The sequence below is a fragment of the Choloepus didactylus genome, chromosome 7 (assembly GCF_015220235.1).
Source record: "Choloepus didactylus isolate mChoDid1 chromosome 7, mChoDid1.pri, whole genome shotgun sequence".
Classification (NCBI taxonomy): Eukaryota; Metazoa; Chordata; class Mammalia; order Pilosa; family Megalonychidae; genus Choloepus; species Choloepus didactylus.
In genome coordinates, this window is record NC_051313.1 from 21,337,500 (window position 1) to 21,359,687 (window position 22,188).

The 22,188-nt window shown below is 36.1% G+C and overlaps 1 long non-coding RNA gene across 1 annotated transcript in view; it reads left to right on the plus strand.

Moving 5' to 3' along the window:
* The window catches only part of LOC119539317, a 35,978-nt gene extending 14,048 nt beyond the window's left edge, over positions 1-21,930 (plus strand). Inside the window, exons 2-4 of the long non-coding RNA XR_005217842.1 lie at positions 16,659-16,761; positions 17,556-17,636; positions 21,817-21,930. This is a non-coding gene — a long non-coding RNA (uncharacterized LOC119539317). The remainder of the gene's footprint in view (positions 1-16,658; positions 16,762-17,555; positions 17,637-21,816) is intronic.
* Positions 21,931-22,188: the final 258 nt, after the last annotated feature.

The window sequence follows — 22,188 nt, forward strand, 5'->3', positions numbered from 1 at the left end:
GTAGATAGGTGTTTAAGGGAGGAGAGAAGTGACAATAAATGGCAGAGACTGTCTGCCTCATCCCTGTGAATGAAAGCGAAAGCCATCAACTGAACAGTGTGAAAGGTAAGCTAGATCAGGGGACTGCCAGCTTTTGCTAGCTCAACGGTGTAGGGAACTGGAGATGCTGGGAATAATAGCTTATTGCTAATGACAAACTGCAGGTTCCAGAGGGTGCAGTGAAAGAGTTTAGAGCATCGACAAGGCATGGAAGCTTGAATGTACAGATCCAAATCAGGACAAAAGTTCAGTTGCTGTATAGGGAGCCTGACTTACTAGTGGTGACCATGACAAACTGGAATATAAGGCATGGTGGAATTTAACTTGGTCATCTCTTAGAAGAGTTAGGAAACCAGTTCTATTACCTAATTTATCCTGCACAAAAATCCTATAAGGTACATATTGTTGGTATAAGTTATAGATGAAGAAAGTTAGAAGCAAAACAATGACTTGTATAAGGCTCTGTAGCAATAAGCAGTGGAGTCTTATTTCAATTCAGGTTTTTTGACTCAGAAATGTCTCTGCCATCCCAAGAAGATCCTTCTAGAAGAGACCAAGAAAGTACAATGATGACAGGACAGAATAGATTTAAGATGATGTAGTCTTTTATACGACAAAATAGGTAGTTTCAAATAAAATTTGGACAGTAGAGTAAAATGTTTTAGCCGTATCAGGATGATGAAGACAAAGACAAGATCTTTGGATTTGGCCAAGTTATAATATTTCATTAGATTAATAATATGCTGTGATTGTATAAACATTGGTACTTTGCAGAGTGTTCTCTGTAAAATCTTCTCTAATGTTGACAACAGCCTTGTGAAGAAATTATTTCTTTATCTTGCATGAAGAAACTAAGATTAATAGAGTAACTAAAGCTAGAATGTAGTGGAGCAAGGATTTCAAACCCAAGTCATCTGATATTAAGTTCTGTTCTCTTACAAAAATAACCTGGCTATAAAAAGAAAGAAAAAGCCTTCAAAGTTCCAGTTATAATGGCAAATCTGATGTCTGTAGGACAGTTTGATGTAATATATTTTCACCAGTAGATTGGTATTTTTTTATTCTAATCAAAGACCTAATTTTCAAGGAGGTTGCAGCTTTCTTTAGGGGAATAACACTATGTCATGTCATTCAAATAGAAGATAGTGCCGCAAAACAGGGGAGGAGTTTTATAAATGTTCTTCTGATCAACAAAAGAAGACATCAAGAAAATTAATAGATTAGCTAGAGATTGATAACATAAACATCTCTTCCACAGTTTGAATTTCATACTTCCACTATATAGTAGAAAATTAAGGGTCTTATAGTTCAGAACTTCTACATGTATCAGTAGTCACTAACTGAACAAAAAGAAAACTAAGCAATCATCTCTGATAGAGGCAGCCAAAGGTAATGATCAATTTAGAAACATGAGTTCCAACAAGGATGGATTTCTGGACAGTTAGTTTCAATTTTCTAAAAACTTTTAAAATGTGTTAGAATCTCAAAAAATTTTCCTCCAAAAGCAATACTAAACTATCTATGAGGCACCCCTCACTCCTTTTCATTTGTTGATTTTGTGAACTATGTATTTATTTAAATATGGATGTATGTAAGACCATCAAGTCTAAGTCATAATAAATTGATATAGTAGGGAGGTAATGGGGTGGAAAATTCTGAAGATTTGATTGATATTCAATCAAATATTGCCAAGTATACTGTAGGGCCCAACATATATTTATTGAATGTTATGCTCTTTGTGTTTGGAGAGAGCCCATAAAAGAATCATTAATTTTACAGCAGTATATTTGTGTGTGTGTGTGTGTGTGTGTGTGTGTGTGTGTGTGTGTGTGTGTGTGTGTGTCTGTCTGTCTGTCTGTCTGTCTTAGTTTCCTGGGTGTGATGACAAATACTACACAATGGGTTGAAATAAAGAATGGGAATTTATTGTCTCATGGTTTTGTTGGCTAAAGGCTTGCTGCTTGCTTCCTCCTTGGGTCTGTAGCTTTCTGGCTGGTTGGCAATCCTTGGGTTCCTTGGCTTTCCCATCACGTGGCTAGGTCTTCTCCTTTCTCTTCTGGTTCCATTGACTTCAGTTTCTGGCTCCCCTCTCTGGTTGCTTTCTTTATAAGCCTTCCAGTAGTAGGATTAAGACCCATCCTGATTCAGTTGGCTATACCTCAACTAAATAAAATAACATCCTCAAGACATCCTATTCACAATGGGTTCAAACCCGCAGGAATGTGGGTTAAGATTAAGAACATGTTTTTTCCTAGGGTTCATAACTCAATCTGCCACAAGATGTATACATGTTTATGTATATGTATGTGTGTATATATATATGTTTCTATGTGTATATTTCAATTAAATTGTGGTTTAAAACATTGCTCATTCTCTTACCCATAGATCCACATTCAAGAACCTATATAGCCAATTGCCATTTGTTTAGTTGCAAGGTAAAATTTGTATTAATGGAGTAAATTGTGTAGTTTCTGTCAGCAAAACAAACAAACAAAAACCCATTAAATCCAATATTTTACTTTTTTTGCCTTAAGTTTTAGTTTCCTCATTGCTAAAGCAGATACCATACAATGGGTTGACTTAAAGAATAGGAATTTACTGGCTCACCGTTTTGAGGCTAGGAATCCAAATGAAGACATAGTCAAGACAATGCTTTGTCTCTGAGGGCTGGCTTTCTGCAGCTGGCTGCCAGTGATCCTTGGTCCTGGACTATTCTGTCACATGGCAGTGCACATGGCAGCCTCATCTGGCCTCTCCATTCTCTTCCAGGTTCCTTTGACTTGCAGCTTCTGGCTGCTCCCATTGTGGCTTTTTGTTCAGCCTCTCACTCTGCCTATAAAGGACTCTGGTAATTTAGATTAACAACCTGATTCATTTAGGCCACACCTTAACTGAAGTAACATCTTGAAGAGGTCTAATTTACAATGGGTCCATACTCACAGGAACAGATTAAGTTTAAAAACATGTTTTTCTTGGAGTACATAGCTCCAAATCACCATACCTTAGCTGCCAGGAAATTTAGAGATAAAGTGTCAGATTTTTTTCTTATTAGAGAAGTTATGGGTTTACAGAAAAATCATGCATAAAATGCAGAGTTCCCCACATCTCACTACCTTATTATTAATGTGTTGCTTTGGTGTGGTACATTTGTTTCAATTGATGAAAGCACATTTTTATAATTGAACTATTAACTGTAGTCCATGGTGTAACTTTAGGGTTCACTGTATTGTGCAGTTCTGTGGATTAAAAAAAAAAATTTTTTTCTAGTAACATATATACAACCTAAAATTTCCCCTTTTAACAACATTCAGATTGGTAACACAGTGATGTTAATTATATTAACAATGTTGTGCTACCATCACCACCATCCATTACCAAAGATTTTCAGTCATCCCAAATAGAATTTTAAGCCTTGACTCTCTATTCCCTACACACGCTCCAGCCCCTGGTAACCTTTATTCTAGTTTCTGACTCAATGAATTTGCCTATTATGTTTACTTCATATGATTGAGATCATACGGTATTTGCCTATCATGTCTGGCTTATTCCACTCAGCATGATGTCTTGAAGGTTCATCCATGTTGTTGCATGTATCAGAACTTCAGTCTTTTTTAGAGCTGAACAATATTCAATTGTGTGTATACACCACATTTTGTTTATTCATTCATTGGTTGATGAATATTTGAGTTGCTTCCATCTTTTGACAATAGTGAGTAATGCTGCTGTGAACTTGGTGTGCAAGTATCTGTCTGAGTTCTTGTTTTCAATTATTTTGAGTATACATCTAGGAACAGGTTTGCCAGGTCATATGATAATTCTATAATTAACTTTCTGAGGAACTGACAAACTATCTTCCAAAGTAGCTGCACCATTTTCATTATTACCAGCAATGAATGAGTGTTCTTATTTTTCCACATCTTCTCTCACATTTGTAATTTGACTTAAAAAAATAGTAGCTATTCTACTGGGTATGAAACGGTATCTCATTGTGGTTTTGATTTGCATTTCATTAATGACTAATGATTTTGAACATCTTTTCATGTGCTTTTTGGTCATTTATATATCTTCTTTGGAGAAATGTCTATACAAGTCTTTTCCCCATTTTTAATTGGGTTGTTTGTTTTTTGTTTTTTGTTTTTTTAGTTGAAGGGTTTCTTTGTATATTATGTATATTAAACCCTTACCAGATTTGTGGTTTCCAAAAGTTTTCTCCCACTCTGTAGGTTGCAGTTTTACTTTTATGATAAAGTTCTATGATTCACATAAGCTTTTAATTTTGATGAGGATCCATTTTTGTATTTTTTCTTTTGTTGTTTGTGCTTTGGGTGTAATGTCTAAGGAACCATTGTCTAATACAAGGTCCTGACAATGCTTCCCTTATTTTCTTCTAGGAGTTTTATAGTTCTGGCTCTTATATTTAGGTCTTTGATCCATTTTGAGTTGTTTTTGTATGTGGTGTGAGGTAGGGGTCTACTTTCATTCTTTTGTAAAAGGAGATTCCAGTTCCCCAGCACCATTTGTTGAAGAGACTGTTGTTTCCCAATTGAGTGGTCTTTGCCATCTTGTGAAAAATCAGTTGGCCATAAACCCATGTAAGGATTGATTTCTGAGATCTCAATTCTATTCCATTGGTCTGTATGTCAGTCTTTGTGCTAGTGCCATGCCCTTTTGATTACTATGGCTTTGTAATAAGTTTTATGTATAGCTGTTAAGTCTATTGATTATTGAAAGTGGTGTATTAAAGTCTTCTACCATTAATGTAGAACTTTCTCTTATTCCATTCAAAGTTATCCATATGTTTCATAAATTTTGGGGCTCTGTTGTTACTTGCACATAGATTTATAATTCTTACATATTTTTGTTGAGTTGTCCCCTATATCAGTATGCAGACCATTTTTGTCCTTTGTAACAGTTTTTGACTTAAAGTCTGTTTTATCTGATGTTAGTATTGCTACCCCAGCTCTTTTTTTTTTGTTACTGCTTGTATGGTACATTTTTTACACCCATTCACTTTCAGTATACTTATGTCTTTGGATTTAAGGTGGGTCTCTTGTAAATAGCACATAGTTGGGTAATGCTTCTTAATCCATTCTGTCAGTCCCTGTGTTTTAACTGGAGAGAGCAATATATTTAAAGTCAATACTGATAATGTAGGATTTTGGGGGCCAGTTTCCTATTTAGTCTTTGTAAGTCTGATACTTTTTTGTCCCTTAATTGTTCCATTAATGCCTACTTTTATATTTATTTGATTTTCTGTATTGTACCATATTGAGTCTCTTCTCATTTCTATCTGGAAATATTTTTGTACACATTCCTTATGGCCAACATGGCATTAAAATGTAACATCTTAAATATAAAGATCAGACTTTGGAGAAGATGGTGGAATAGGTGAAGCAGAGCAAACTTCTCCTCCATGAAAGAAACAACAAGAGAAAAGGCAGAAAACACCCTGGATAGAATATCCAGAGTGTAAGTGGCCAGAGAGGGAACTCTACAATCATGGTGGGGACTTCAATGAAAAAGTAAAGAAATTGCATCTCAAATAATGGGGGTGAATTTATTCAGCTGGGACCACTGCTGGGGGCTGGAAGTGGTAAGATGACCACCAAAAAGGGGAGGGGGTGGCTCTCCCCTCCTCCACACCCAGCTCAGCAATTGGCAGGGGAGATAATCCTCAGTCTCATGGCTGGGAGCTCCCAAGAGGGAACTTGGAAATGGCAAACTTGTGTTGACTGCATTTACTTTCCCTCCATGAAGACTGTGGTGTGCATGGGCAAGAGGCAGGGATAGGGGAGAGCACTACATGGAAGCACCAGGAGACTGTCCCCCATGCAAGAACCTCCTGGGCACACAGCAGGCAGGGAGTGGGTCACTTTTGAGCTGGAGGGTGAGACACACAGTCCCATAGCCCAAGAGAGATCCACTCAGAGTCCAGAAATCACCAGACCTACAGTGCCCTTAAACAGACACCCTGCCAAGTTTCACAGGGCCCAACCCTCACCACCAGGGCTGGGGCCCAAAACAAGTCTCAATAAATCTAAAAAGATTGAAATTATTCAAAGCACATTCTCTAACCATAATGGAATGCAACTAGAAATCAATAACCCCCAAAGAACCAGAACATTCACAATATGTGGAGGTTAAACAACACATTCCTAAACAATCAGTGGGTCAAAGAATAAACTGCAAGAGAAATCAGTAACTATCTTGAGATGAATGAAAATGAGAGCACAACATATCAAAACCTATGGGATGCAGTAGAGGCAATGCTTGGGGAAATTTATAGCCCTAAATGTGTACATTAAAAAGGAAGAAAGAGCTAAAACCAAAGACCCAGATGAAAAACTGAAGAAGCTAGAGAATGATCAGCAAAGTAACCCTAAAGCAAGTAGAAGAAAAGGAATAACAAGGATTAAAGCTGAAATAAGTGATATGGTGACCAAAAAAACAGTAGAGGGAATAAATAAAACTGAAAGTCCATTATTTGAAAAGATCAATGAGATTGACAAACTCATAACAAGGCTGGCAAAGTCAAAAAAAGAGAAGACCCAAATAAACAAAATCAGAAATCCACATTACTGTGGCTCATGAATTTTAAAAATTTTTGAAGAGGATGCTATGAACAACTGTATGCCAACAAACTAGACAACTTAGAGGAAATGGATAATTTTTTGGAAACACATGCACAGACTGACTTGAAAAGAAATAGAAGACCTAAACAAACCAATCACAAGTAAAGAGATCTAATGAGTCATCAAAAATCTCCCTACAAATGAAGCCCAGGGCCAGAAGGCTTCACAAGGGAATTTTACCGAACATTCCAAAAAAAAAACTGACACCATTCCTGCTCAAATTCTTTCAAAAAATTGAAGAAAAAAGAACACCTGTGAACTCATTTTATGAAGCTACATTATTCTGATACCGAAACCAGGTAAAGATACTACAAGAGAGGAAAACTAGAGGCCAATCTCCCTAATGAATATAGATGCAAAAATTCTCAAGAAAATACTTACAAATTGAAACCAAAGGCACGTTAAAGGAATCATACAACACAGACAAGTAGAGTTCCTTCCAGGCATGCAAGTGTGGTTCAATATAAGAAAATCAACCAATGTAGTACAACACAGTAACAAATCAAAAGGGAAAATCAAATGATCATCTTGAGAGATGCTGTAAAATCATTCAACAAAATTCAGCATCCCTTTTTGATAAAAGCATTTCAGAAGGTAGTAATTGATGGAAACTCAATATGATAAAGGGCATATATAAAAAACCCACAGTAAGTATAGTACTCCATGATGAGAGACTGAAAACATTTCCCCCTAAGATTGGGAGAAAGACAAGGATGTCCACTGTCACCTCCATTATTCAACATTGTGTTAGAAGTTCTAGCCAGAGTAATTTGGGAAGAAAAAGAAATAAAAGGCATCCAAATTGGAAAGGAACAAGTCAAACTGTCATTATTTGCAGATGATATGATTGTACATTTGGAAAATCCTGAGAAATCAATGACAAAGCTACTTTAGCTAATAAAAAATTTCAGCAAAGTGGTGGGATACAAGATTAATGTGCAAAAGTCAGTACTATTTCTGTACACTAGTAATGTCATAACTGAAGAAGCAATCAAGGAAAAAATTCCATCCACAATGGCAACTAAAGAAGTCAGTACCTACAAATAAACTTAACCAAGGATGCAAAAGACCTCTACAGAGAAGATTACAAAACTTTACTAAAAGAAAGCAAATAGGTGGAAATGTAGAAAGGCTAAACTTTATTAAGACATCAATTCTACCCAAACTGATCTACAGATTCAATGCAATTCCAATAAAAATTCCAACAACCTACTTTGAAGACCTGGAAAAGCTAGTTATCAAATTTATTTGGAAGGGAAAGGGGCTCAAATTGCCAAAAATATTCTACAAAAGAACAGCCTGGGAGGACTTTACACTTCCTGAGTTTAGATCCTACTATATATCCACAGTGGTCAAAACAGCAGGGTACTGGCACAAATATACACAAATTGATGAATGAAATCAAATTGAGAGTTCAGAAATGGGCCCCCAGATCTATGGTCAACTGATTTTTGATAAGGCCCCCAAATCCACTGAACTGGGACTGTTCAACTGAATCTCTTCAACAAATGGGGCTGGAAGAACTGGATAAGCATAACCCAAAGAATGAAAGGGGACCCTTACCTCACACCCTATACAAAAATGAACTTACAGTGGATCAAGGACTTCAATGTAAGAGACAGTACCATAAAACTCCCAGAAGATAATGTAGGGAAACCTCTTCATGATCAAGCACAAGCAATGAAAGAAAAAATAGATGTATGGGATCTCAAAATCAAAAACCTCTGTACCTCAAAGGACTTTGTCAAAAAGGTGAAGAGACAGCCAACTCAATGGGAGAAAACATTTGGAAGCCATGTATCTGATAAGAGACTGATATCCAACATATCCAACATATACAAACATATACAAACATATACAAACATATACAAAGAACTTCTACAACTCAAAGGCTGTACAAACAGCCCATTTATAAAATGGGAAAAATATATGAAAAACATTTTTCCAAAGAGGAAATGTTCATCTTCACTAGGTATCAGGGAAATGCAAATCAAAACCACAATGAGATATCCTCTCACACCAATAAAAATGGTTGCCTTTGAAGAAACAGGAAACTACATATGCTGGATGGATGTGGAGTAACTGGAACTCATTCATTGCTGGTGGGAATCTACAATGGTACAGCTGCTATGGAAAACAGTTTGGTGGTTCCTCAGAAAGCTAGATATTGAGTTACCCTACAATATGGAAATTACACTTTTCAGAGTATACCCAGAAGATCTGCAAGCAGTGACACAAACAGACATTTGCACACCAGTGTTCATAGTGGCATGGTTCACAATTGTCAAGAGATAGAAGCGATCCCAGTGTCTGTCAACAGATGAGTGGATAAACAAAATGTGGTACATAAAAATGATGGAATACTATGCAGCAGTAAGAAGGAATGAGGTCCTGAAACGTGTGACATAATGGTGAATGAAATATGTCAGACACAAAAGGAAATTTATTGTATAGTATCACTAATATGAACTCCCTGAGTGATGTAAAATCAGTGTCTTATAATCCAGAATATAGAGAACTAAAAGAAAGCAAATAGGTGGAAATGTAGAAAGGCTAGTAAAGGAGGAATGATTACCTACTTTGTGCAGACATGTTAACAAGGGTGAACTCAAAGGCATGGGAATGGACAAGTGTAATGAGAATTTGTTAATGGGATTATAAGTATCAGTGCTGCATTGAAGGTGAACCTGATTGAAAGGGGTTGTTTAAAGCATTGTATCCCATAGAGTAGCTCTACAGATGTAAATAAGTGCTTACATGATCTCCTTCTAAGGTATAACACTGGTACAAAGAGTTAACAACAGAAAGGTATATGGGAAAAACTACCTATTGCATACTATAGACTATATTTAATAGGAACACCTTACTAGTGCAACATCAATACTAGGGATAAATAATCAAGTGCTGATAGGAGCTTTAGGGTGTTTTGTATTGGGATAATTGTTTAAAATTGAGATTGATGATGATTGTATAACTAAGTGAAGATAATGTGAGACATTGCTTATCTTGGACAGAATATATGTTATGTGAAATTAGGGATCCCCTACTTAATCAGTCAAGCCCTCTATCTTGGGTCTTGCTCTAGTGAAACTTATGGCTATAGAGGGGAGGCTATGCCTACCTATAATTATGCCTAAGAGTCACCTCCAGAGAATCTCTTTTGTTGCTCAGATGTGGACTTTCTCTCTCTAAACCCAACTCTGCAAAGAAATTCATTAACCTCCCCCCTACATGGGACATGAATCCCAGGGGAGTGAGTCTCCCTGGTGATGTAGGACATGACTCCCAGGAATGAGTCTGGCCCTTGTATCAAGGGATTGAGCATTCCTTTTTGACCAAAAGGGGGCAAGAAATGTAACAAAATGGGGTTTCAGTGGCTAAGAGATTTCAAATAGAGTCAAGAGGCTATCCTGGAGGTTACTCTGATGCAAGTTCCAGCTAGTTATTCCAAATGCCCACAATATGTCAAGCCCTAATCAACAGTAGTCCTGAAAATACTGAAGAATACCTAGGTCCCTATCTGAGACTCTACAGAAGTTTCGCTCACTAAGTTTACTTTTCAGAAAGTTCCTCCAGAGTTTTCCTATGCCAGATAAGTCCCAAAACCCAGAGGCAACAGCCTCTTCAAGAACATCAACCAGATATAGCCTTCTTCCTCATAATGTTGACAACCCTTTTTCATATGAACAAGTTAGGGTGGTCACTGCCCAGATGTTCCTGAAGCTTGAGAAAATGATCAAACAAGAGAGAGGGATAGCAACAGAGAAGATAGGATTTAATAAATGTTTATGAATCAACTGAATTTTTATATACATATATATTTTTTTAGGTCCTAGGGTACTACTGACATGGTGGACCTGTAACCCATAACATGCTTTGAAATGTGTTCTATAGCTGCTTGTTAAATTGCACATTGAAAGTTATTACATTTCTGTATATATGTTATATTTCACAATAAGGAAATAACTGATATTGTGGAACTGTAACCCATAAAATTTTTTGAAATTTGCTCTATAACTACTTGTTAAATCATACTTTGAAAATTATCACCTTTCTGTATAAATGTTATACTTCACAATAAGAAAATTACTGAAATTGTTGAACTGTAATCCATAACATTCTTCAAAATTTGCTAACTACTTGTTAATTGGTGCTTTGTAAGTTATTACTTTTCTGTATATATCTCACAATAAAGAATGTAATATATATATATATATATATATATATATATATATAAGAATCGTATTTGATTTGTTACCATCTTGACCTCAATAGCATACACATACACTGTTCCTGTACCCTGTTGTCTTCCCATCATTCTTATACTTGCTATGAATGTATCTTTGTTGATTGTATGTTCAAATATATAGATTTATCATTACTTTTAATGCATTTGCCTTTTAGTACCTGTAAGGTGTAAGACATGGAGTTATATACAAAAAATACAGTAGTACTGACATTTATAATTACCCAAATGGCTACTTTTACTGGGGTTTTTTATTATGTCACTTTCAACCACTGTCTAGTGTCCTTTCCTTTCATTCTGAAGAGCTCCCTTTAGCATGGCTTATAGGGAAGTTCTAGTGGAGATGAATCCCCTCTGCTTTTATTTATCTGGAAATGTCTTAATCTCTACCTCATTTTTGAAAGAAAGTCTCAGCAGATATAAATTTTTGGTTGGCAATTATTTTCTTTCAGCACGTTAAGTGTTTTAGCCTACTGCTTTCTTGCCTCCATGGTTTCTGCTGAGAAATCAGTACTTATTTTAATCAGGACTCTGTTGTACGTAACATGTTGCTTTCTCTTGCAGCTTTCAGAACTCTCTCCTTGTCCTTTGCATTCAACAGTTTGATCAGTGTAATGGGGTGTATTTTTCTTCAAGCTTGTCCTGTTTGGTGTTCTCTGGGCTTTTCAGATGTGCGTATTATTGTCCTTTGCTATGTTTGGGAATTTTTCTGTCATTATTCCTTTGAACATTTCTTCTGCCTCTTTTTTCCTTTCATCTTCTGAGACTCCCATAATGTGTATATTCATGTGCTTGATGTGTCCCAGAGGTCTCTTAGGGTATTTTCATTTTTTATAATTCTTTTCTCTTTATTCTCCTCAGCATGACTCATTTCAATTGTCTTGTCCTCAAGTTCACTGATTCCTTCTTCTGAGAACTCCAATCTATTGTTGAAATCTTCCTGGAAACTTTTCATTTCAGTTCTTGTGGTCTTCAACTCCAGTAGTTCTGTTTGGTGTCTTTTAAGAATTTCTATCTCTTTATTGAGGGCCTCATATTTTCTATATCCATTGTTTTCCTGATATCCTTTTGTTCTTAATTCTATTTTTCTTCATCCCCTTGAGCATATTGAAGATCATTTTATTAAATTGTTTGTCTAGTATGTCTGCAGTCTGGTATTCTTCATTGACATTTTCTGCATTTTTAGCCTGTTCTTTTGGATGGACCATTATTTCCTGTTTCTTTGTCTTTTAATCTTTTGTTGCACTCTTTACAGTTTAATATTTTAAAATGTCAAGTTTGGAATTTATTCCCTGAGGTGTCTGTTTCTTGAGTTTATAATCAGGTGGTGCTATGACAGAGATTTTCTTGAGTGTCAGGAGCTAACAAAACCAAGCAAATCTAAGCCAAAAACATCTTTCATTATCTTTGTAAATTGTAACTTGACTGGTGCTCTCAGAGTTCAGTCCTTCTATTAGGAAGTTCAGCCCAAGGTGAATGCAAAGTGTGGGGTCCTCCCTTTCTTTTCTGGTCCTGTGCCTCTTCTTATACCTGTTCTTGCTAGTAGACATAGGAGTTACCCTGTTTACAGGAGTTTAAATTCCCCCTCTACTTCCCTGGAAGCCTATCTCATCCCTCCTTGGTATTCCACTGCAGGATTTAAAGCTTGGAAGTCTTTGCCCAATGCCATCTAATTCAATAGTTTCTTATACTGCTTTTGTTGTTTCTAGTTGCTTTTGCCTGGATGGCAAGTTCTGGGAGTAGGGCACACCAGAGAGGATTTCTCAAGTCTCTCTTTCCCAGCTGGAAAAAGGCCAGAACCCACAAATGAAAGGCAGACTGGTTCCAAACTTCCCTGTGGAGGGGATGAGGGATAAAGGGCTCTAGGAGCTTCTTACATGTCTTCCCAAAGTTGCACTTTCTTGACTTGCCCAGCAAATGCAGCCCTTCTTCAACTGTCCTCCAAAGCTCTGAGGAGGCTTACCATGTTAAAGTCTCCTTTGCCACCTTTGTCCAGTGTGGGTATTCACAAATCAGGATGGGTTTCTTTTTAATTTGCAACCATTGAGCCAATCTTCCAACTTCATTCCAGTCCAATTCCAAAAATATAAATATCCATAGTTTGCTCATTCATTCATTTTTTTTTAATTTATATTTTTTATGTTGTTAGTATATGTCATGCACCAGGGGAAAAAGCAATGAAGAAAATGAAAAAAATGCCTGTATGGAATTTACATTTTAGTTAGGGGAGCTGAACAGTAAATAAACAGAAATTAATTATATAGCATTTTAGGTGGTGAAAGTGCTATGGATATATATATATATATATATATGTATATATATATATATATATGGCATCTTAGGGAGGATAGGCAGACTGAGGCAGGGGAGGGGGTTTATCATTTTAAGTAGAAAGTTTAGAAAGAGGATAGTTAACAAGAGATGAGGGGTTAGCCATGGGACTGGGAAGTGGTGGAAGCCAGGATCATTTCCTAGGCTCTAGGAACTGTAAGTACTAAAGCCCTAGGGTAGCGCTCACCTAGAGCCCTCAGTGAATAATGAAAAGACTGGCTTATTACGAGCAGAGGGAGTGAGAGGACAGTAGTAAGAGAGGAGGTCAGCTGTTACGATGGGGCAGAGATAGGGAGCAGGTCACATAGGGCCTAGTGCTCCAGGTGAGATGGAGCTATTGGAGGGTTTTGAGCAAAAAAAAAAAAAAAAAAAAAGTGTCACTGGCTGCTTCATTGAGAAAGACTGTTGGGGCAAGTGTAGAAGCAGAAAAACCACTGAGGATGTTTTTGCAATAACGCAAGAAAGAGATGACGTTTGTTTAGGGTAAGGTGGAGTTGATGATGGTTAGTTGGATTCTGGGTATATTTAGGAGGAAGAGCCAACAAGACTTTCTGAAGGATTGTATATGGGATATAAGGAAAAGAATGAATCCATTGGGTTTTTTTTTTTTTTTGTGGTTCCGAGTAACAGGAATGGTGGAATTACTAACAGAGATGGGAAAAAACTGTCAGAGTAACAGAGTTTGGTAGTGGTAGGGATATCAGGACTTCATTTTGGGCATTTATGATCCAGTTAATCATACATCTAAGTGGAAATGCTCAGTAGGAAGTTGGATATACGAGTCTGCAGACAAGTAGTTCAGGGACGAAGCCTGGGTTGGAGTATAAATCAGTGAGTATTCCATGTATAGATGTACAAGATGAGGAGAAGATGAACATTATTTTTTCCTTTTTTGATGCTTTTCCCTAGGTACAAAACTTCCTAAAATAGAAATGTGGGCCTTACCAAATCCTTTTATCAAGACTTGATTTCAGACTTAGTGAGATTGGATGGCAAGATAAGAGCTAGTTTCTCGCCCCCCCCCCCCCCCAGATCTTCAATACTGTGATGTGTTTACTAAAAAGTAACATGTTCTTTTGAATGGCAAACTTCATATTCTCAATAAGGAAGAATCCTGTACTATTAGGCAGTGACATATAGAAACTTCTCTCATCTGTAGTCAGAAGCCCAAAGACATTTCCACTGATTTGTTTATTAATTGAGTCATTCACCCATTTGCCAACACTTATTAAGCACCTTCTACATGGAGTAGAATTTATAGGAGTTGGTGAGAGTGATGTAAGATGTGAGCGAGAAGGAAGATTCTTGCCAAGATTCTTTGGAGGTGTTTAATTTGAGTGAGTGGTGGAGTCATTAACCAAGACAGAAGTAGCATTGAGGAAAAGCAGGGCAACTGAGCTTGTGCAGGAAATTGAAGAGTTCAGTTTTATGCATCTTAAAATTGAGGAAACCATGGACTACTTAGAAGGATTGTCTAGTAAGTAGTTGTTGGAGTATGATCAGAACTCAGAGATGGGGGCATGAAATGGTTCGTGCCAGAACCTCTGATGACTAGAACAATTTACTTCCAGATCCTTACTAGACTGGATCTTTTTCATTCTTTACATTTCAACAGAATAGCACTTTTCTCAGGGACTTCAGGACTCCTACTACCTTATTCTCTTCCTATGTATCCTATTTTTTTCTACTTGGCATTATTGCAACATAATAATGATAATAATAATAATATTGGTATATATACATGTTTAGTTAATGGTTCCAATACTCGGCTTTAAGTTTCAAGATGGTTGTGACTATTTAGTGATATGACATATCACTAAATATCATAACTTCCTGGGACATATAAGTGATCAACAAATATTTGGACAATAAATGAAATTGATATATATTTGACATTTTATAGCCTTGATGGCATCTGAAGCTCAGGATCTTACTGAATTTTTTAAAAATAACAAAGAACAGCAATGAAATAATCTAGAGAAGCTCCAATTTCAGAGTAAGAAAATAGAAGAATCATTAAAGGGCATTTAGGAGAAATTTATTTATGTAGGAAAACAAAACAAACACCAGTCAAATTAAAACAAATCCTCACCATTCATTACTTTTGCCCACCCATTTGGTCAACTCTGTCTATAAACTAAGGCTATTTAGTGTATTCTCCTGCACATTTCTAATTTTTGTCTTTTAGCAATGTCCAATACAGTTAAACTATAAAGGATGTACATTTATGTGTCTTTGTGTGTGTGCATTTGTGTCTGAAGGTATATGTGTGTGAGAGTGTGTATATATGCGTGTGCTGTGGGTTCTTTAAGGTTCAAGAAAGGTCTGATTCAAAGAAAATATTTCATGAGTGCTATCAAAGCCTCATAAGAGAACTCTGAAAATACAAAGTGCACGGGCCTAACTGTACTGATTAGAAGATCTAAATGTCGCCAGGAATGACCCACGGAGGGAATAATTTGTTTCCTTAGGAACATATGGAATCCACTGACTTCAGGAAACATTTTCAGAGCACACACATATTTCTTCAAGACATTAACATCCCTGGGGAGGAGGAAGAATAAAGACATGACAGGGAGTAATTTAAAATGGCAGGTACTGCAGTTTTCTTTTCCTGTGCTGGAAACCTGATATTTGATACGAATGTAGATGATTTTCTTATGATAGCTATAAAAAGTTGATACTGCTCTTTCCAAAATTCTCTAAGATTTATTTTTTCCTCCTCCTTTGTGGAATTTTGTTGTTTTGAATGGCTTAGATTGTGGGTACAAAGAAATCAAAACATTGCACATTATTTCTTATAATGTAACCACAAGAAAATGCAAATGCTGAGGATCTGATTCACAGAAGAATATTGCCTATTAGTTATGGTATGGTTCAGTGGGAAAATGGAGTCCAAAATTAAATTATATTTCACTAGACTGTAACACAATCAAACCTTGATTTTTGTGCATCAGTTATGTTATTTCCCATTTTAATTTTAATCTTTTCAGCATTTTTTATAAGATTATAACACCTCAGGAGACTTAAAATTCTGGACTTTGACACAGACAGCATAGCTTCCAAGTTCCGTTTTGCCACTAATAAGATATGTGACTTTGGACAAATTACTTAAATGTTCTGGGTTTCAGTTTCCTCACCTCTAAACAAGGACTGATACTAGTCAGCTTGGAGATTGCTGTGAGGATTAAATTATAAATTAGAAATGAGTAAACACACTTTTCTTTTCTTTGCTTCTCAGTGGTGGATGTTGTGGTTGTTGCTAATATTAGAATCACTGGGTACATTATCTACAAGTTCTGGAGAGTATAGTCATGCATGAGAATCTAAGCATAGAGAGGCAACATTTTTTGTAGAAAAAAATAATATTTCAGTATGATTTATGTGAAAATTGTCTTCCTTTTCTGAAGTTAACCTGTGTTATACTGTGGAAGATGGTTCCTGAGTTTAAAAGTCAGAGTCTTCATCCAAGGACAGAGATTTTATGACATTTCCTTTTCATCATGACACACGGTAAGAGATACATGTTATATTGTAACCCAGTACCTGCATACATATATCAGTATATGCATATGCATTTATAAACAGAAACAAAAGTTTTGTGAAATTATATGTTTGCTATATGTGAAGCACTCTGATCTTTTCTGTTCTGATATAGTCTATTTCATTATTTTAAAATGTACTGGTTAAAACCTAATTTGATTTCAAGATCCACTAATGGATTGAAATGTAGCTGGAAAATCTTGCTTTATTTCAGATATGAATTTATTTGTAACAGTCTTTTGGCTGATCATGATATCACAAATAGCATCTAAATAAATATAAAATTTGCAAGTCTCTTGGCAATCATTTTTCAGCATTTTTTTCCCCCACAACCTGAAAGATAACATTATTTTTGGACACAAACTGAAGTAATCAACAATCTGTCTTTAACTTTCAACTTAATACAAAATATAAGTCACCTGCTCTTTGTTGTTAGTGACATTTATGAGACAATTGTGCTTGACTACTTGGTTTATTTAGGTGGATTGAATTATTGTCTGAAAGGCAGCAGGGAGTGGGTACCCACTCAGGGCCAAGTTCATGTCTGTGCAACCTGTGCAGTTGCACAAGGCTTTGCACACAAAAGGGCCCTGTAATTCATCTAATGCATGGCTGTCTCCGTCTTGAAATTCTTAATCATTCTATCTTAGAACTTGTCTTTTTTAAGTGAAGTTTGATGGAATAATAGGGCATGTGCATGAGAAGAGAAGATTGATATAAGTAATATATGTATCTCTGTTCTTTGCCACCATGTTTGCATATAGCCTTTGTGATACCCCATGAGTACAGAATTCCATTGGACACACAATGTGTGGGAGTCCAGCAAGACTCAAAGTGAGTATGAGGTGAGTGTGTTATGGAAGCTGCTGTTATAGATGAAAAGGGAAAGATAAGACAACCCATAGTTTCTTTTCCTTACTCATCAAGTAATCTGAAAGTAGAGAGGATTGGTAGAATGTGTGCATGTTAAGAAGTGAAATAAAAACAGTTGAATTAGTTGTATGCAGCTTCCACTCTTGTAGCATTAACAAAATATATATGCATGTACATTTTACAAAATATGAATTGTGTGAGTTTGATGATTTTGCATACCAGTTAAATGCTCTTCCTATATATGCATTTGAAACTGACATTGCACAATGTAAAATGAATGGCAAATTTCGTGCTAAAAATTTTAATTTTTAATTTTTATTTGCTTAGGATTGCATTAATTAGCAAATAGATGACATCAAGAAAATTCAAGAAAGAGACCGTGGAAGAAAGGAAAAAGCTTATATTTTAGTAACTTTAATAGAACTTTTTTCCAGATTTTTAAACAAGGGATTCTGTATTTCCATTCTGTACTGGGCACCACAAATTATGTAGCTGACCCAGGCTATATGTATGTAAGCATGTGTGTGTGTGTACCCGAGTTAATAAAAGAGTCCCAGCAGGCAGTTAAAAAAGAATTATATGAACTCTTCTGTTCATTAATTCCTTCATTCATTTGTTCACTCAGCAATTATTTATTGACCTTCTATTAAGTTGTCTTAGAAACTAGAGATTCACAACAGTTGATGAGACAGGGTTACTGCTCTTATGTGTACTAAAATGTGAGGAAGGCACACATCAAACAAATATTTGCATTGGTAATTGATACCAAATGTGTTAAGGGATAAGTAGGAAAAGTATAAGATGCTATGAAGGAATATAATAGTAAACTATAACTGAATTACTAGTATTAGTTGAAGAACACCTTAAAACACCATCTTTTCTTTGTTAGTACAGTTTTTACTTCCTTAGCACATTGACCTCAAAGAGCTCCCAATTTATTACGTGTTATTTGTTAGTTATTAATATGTAATATTGTGTGGTGGTGCTATGACCGAGACAGATTCAGACTCACAGTAGAGCATAGATGAAGTAACCATTCTTCTGAGGTATTGATTGGGTAGTGGGTGTTGTATTAGTCAGTGTTCTCCAGAGAAAGAGAACTGACAGGAGATAGATATATATCTGTAAATATTAAGAGATTTATTATAGGAATTGGCTGATGTGACCATGGGGATCGGCAGGTCCAAATTCTGTAGGGCAGGTCAGAAGTTGGGAGCTCTGATGAAGGTGATGTTGAATTCCCCAGGAGAAGCTGGCTGGCTGAAGTAGAGATAGAAGCTCTTCTTTCTGACTGCTGAAATCCTCAGTTCTCCCTTAACTGATTGGATCAGTAGACTCCTCTCATTTATGAAAGCAATCTCCATTGTTGATTGTAGACACAATCAGCCTTAAAGGCTATCAATTGACTGATGATTTAAATACGTCTATGATATACCCTCTCAGTAACAACTAGGCCAGTGCTTGCTTGGCCAAACTACTGGACACAATAACCTAGCCAATTAACACATGAAATTAACTATCAGTGACAGGAATTAAATCCAGAACCCTCAAAAAAGCTTTCTACTAAAAGGGATATGGGTACCACAATTTTTGTAGGATTTGGAAAGTCAGTATCTTAAATAGTGGCACCCTAAGCAGATGAGTCAGAGCCAGAACTAGTGAATTTTCCTATAATATGTTGCCTTTCCCTGGGCTCTAATGAGAATATCTCTGGATTTTTATATATCTCCCTTTTGCTAACATACTGGAAAACTCTCTTTGCATTCCAATTTATTTTTCTACCACTAGATATCTTGTCCTTTGCTATTGAGAAGAAATTTTTTGCTTAGATTGGTCAATTAATGTTGCTACTCTCTTGAAAGTGATAGTAGCTGTGCTTTCCTAAGTGGGGATTCTATTGTTTGATTGATAATGCCATTATTGGTTCAAAGCCTCATTCATTGCCTTTTACAATGTTCTTACATTCAGTTGAGTGTCTTTTAATATTTAATATTCAGTCTTAAATATTCTTGTCTAAATTTTTTGTAGTGTTAGATTTTTAATCTAAGCAAAGAACCACCATCTCCATAAACCTTTCAGGACATTCAACAGATTAAAATAACATTATTTCTTTATATATCATATTGTGCTGCACATCCTACAGCATTCCAAGTAATGAAGTATTTTCTCTCTTTATTTATTATGCAATCATCTCCGATTACTCTGAGATCTATGGCAATTTTCTTTGTTTAAGAGCTTGTTTTGGGGAGATTCCATATTAATTAATGAAATTTTGATCTTAATTTCCTCTTTCATTCTTTTCATGAGTGTTACATGCAGTCTTGTATTGCACTGACTTACAATGCATAACATTCCCTTTCTCAGGGTGCTTAAATTCTTATGTGGTCCAAGACTGACCTGTATAACACTTAGCTGTCCTTCTATGGTTGCTGAAAATGAACCCTCTGTTCAGATTACTTTGCCATATTATTTTGTTCTTACATGTATGTTGATTTATAATTGTTTTCTGGTTCCATCATGTGTTTGTGTTATTTTCCTCCTTGAGAGTGAAGCTCCGTCTAATTAGTAAACTTGTAGAGTTTAGAAAAAATGCGTTGTCCATGCATATGTAACATAAATGAATATTTCTAAAGCAGACTTAAGTGAAAGAGATTGTTTTCCTGAAAATAATAGGGCACTCCAGGTAATTTTACCATATTTCCTTTTATAATTTTAGGAAAGAATAGCAATAAAAAAATCCTCAAATTGAAGGCAGTGAACTAATAGGACACGGTAGAACCTGAAGGAGCTAGTGCAAATAGCTCAGAAGAGACTCATGGCCATAGATATTATCAGAAGTGTCATTAAAGACTTTCTCAGTGTCCTTCTTTCATCTTTGCAGTGTGAGGACTTGAGTACAAAATTCTGACACTTTAGAAAAAATCCAACCTACAAAAACTTTTTGAAAATGTTCATTTCTAATACCCTTTTACATAGTACAAGGATTCCAGCTCCTGTATTGAGGATATTTTGCCTTTTATGATTTCAATTATTTATATAGAAGCACAAAATAAAGCTATATTCCCAAAGTCCAAATTATTTTCAAAAGCAAGAGTCACGAGCCAAGAAGACCACACTGTAAATATTTCGGGTCTAATCTGTTATAATTCTGGGCAGTCGACTGGCTGATTTTCCTGAGCCTGGCTCTGGAGCTGCTTGCCAGTGTCTTCTGACAGGACCAAGGGAAGGCAAGCAAGCCACATCTGAACACAATTAGAAGGAAATTAGATTGACTTCTATTCTTCCACCTTTTAGATTTTGGTCAGTGATTTGTAGAAGACCCCAGTTTGAGAATGAAGCCAATGGAATGAGACCTTGCATTTATACAGCTGTAGTAATCAGTAAGAGAGTGATTTCACCTTCATCCAAATATGTGAGAAGAACTTACATGAACAGGGAACTTCCATAGTCTGACTTGTTACTGAGAAATATAACATCACCATGAGTGATGTTTCAAGCTCAATACATTGTGAACACCATGATGAACAAAAGACTGTCATCGCTAAGTAATATATTTAGAATATGTTCACTGGAATCTGAGTGGAAAGTATGATTGTGCTGTTCTGATGATTCTAAATTTCAAAGCATAGCTGTTTCACTGTAGAGGGAGGGGGACTAAGATCAAATTACTCAATAACTTAGATAACAAGAGGACATGCCAGGCAGAAGTAGGCTTGAAGAATTCAGCTCAGATGCCATGTTCATTCTTCTTATATTCAATTCCTAACTTAGAAATAAGTTGTGTACTGTAAGTTCATTGGACCCATGCTATCTTATAATAACAATATTTTAATTGGTGGTTAGGTTTCCAGGATTGCTACAAATGTCCACCTTAGGAGATAAAACATATGCCTGAAGATAAACTTTTAAAGAAAATGTTTTCAGATTTTCATAATGAAATTACATGAGAAGTGCTTAAAATATCTCTCTATAAGACTGGGTCTTGAAGAAAACTGTACTTGAATTAGATGGGGAGTTAGAAAATGGCAAATTTGTGCAGGCTCTGAAGCAAATTCATGGGTATTTTCAGGCTCTTTAAAGACTAACACATTCGTTGAATGCAGGCCTAATTTTATATAAAAACTTTTTAACATTTATCTTTCCTTGATACAGGTAGTATCCCACAGACCCACACCTGTGTTATCAGCTATGGCTATAGAAACAGAAGAAAAGAGTATGAGAAAGAGATGCTAATTTTTCTGAAGAAACTTGAGCATGAGATGGGAGACATATGAAAAGGGGTAAGAGGATCAAAATGTAGAACTACACTGCAGACACAGATCTTTTTTTAGGTGAAAGAGTGAGGTTGTTGGGAATAAATGGCGAGTGACAACTCAAGCATTGGTCTTACAAAAGGGACAGGGCAAGGGTAGGCCAGAAGCAGATATCAGTGCAAGCAAAGGAAGAAGATGGAAACCAGGTACTGAACTGGGGCAAAAGTGCATGAGTGAGTAGTATAATCAAGGCTCATTTCAAGCCCAACTA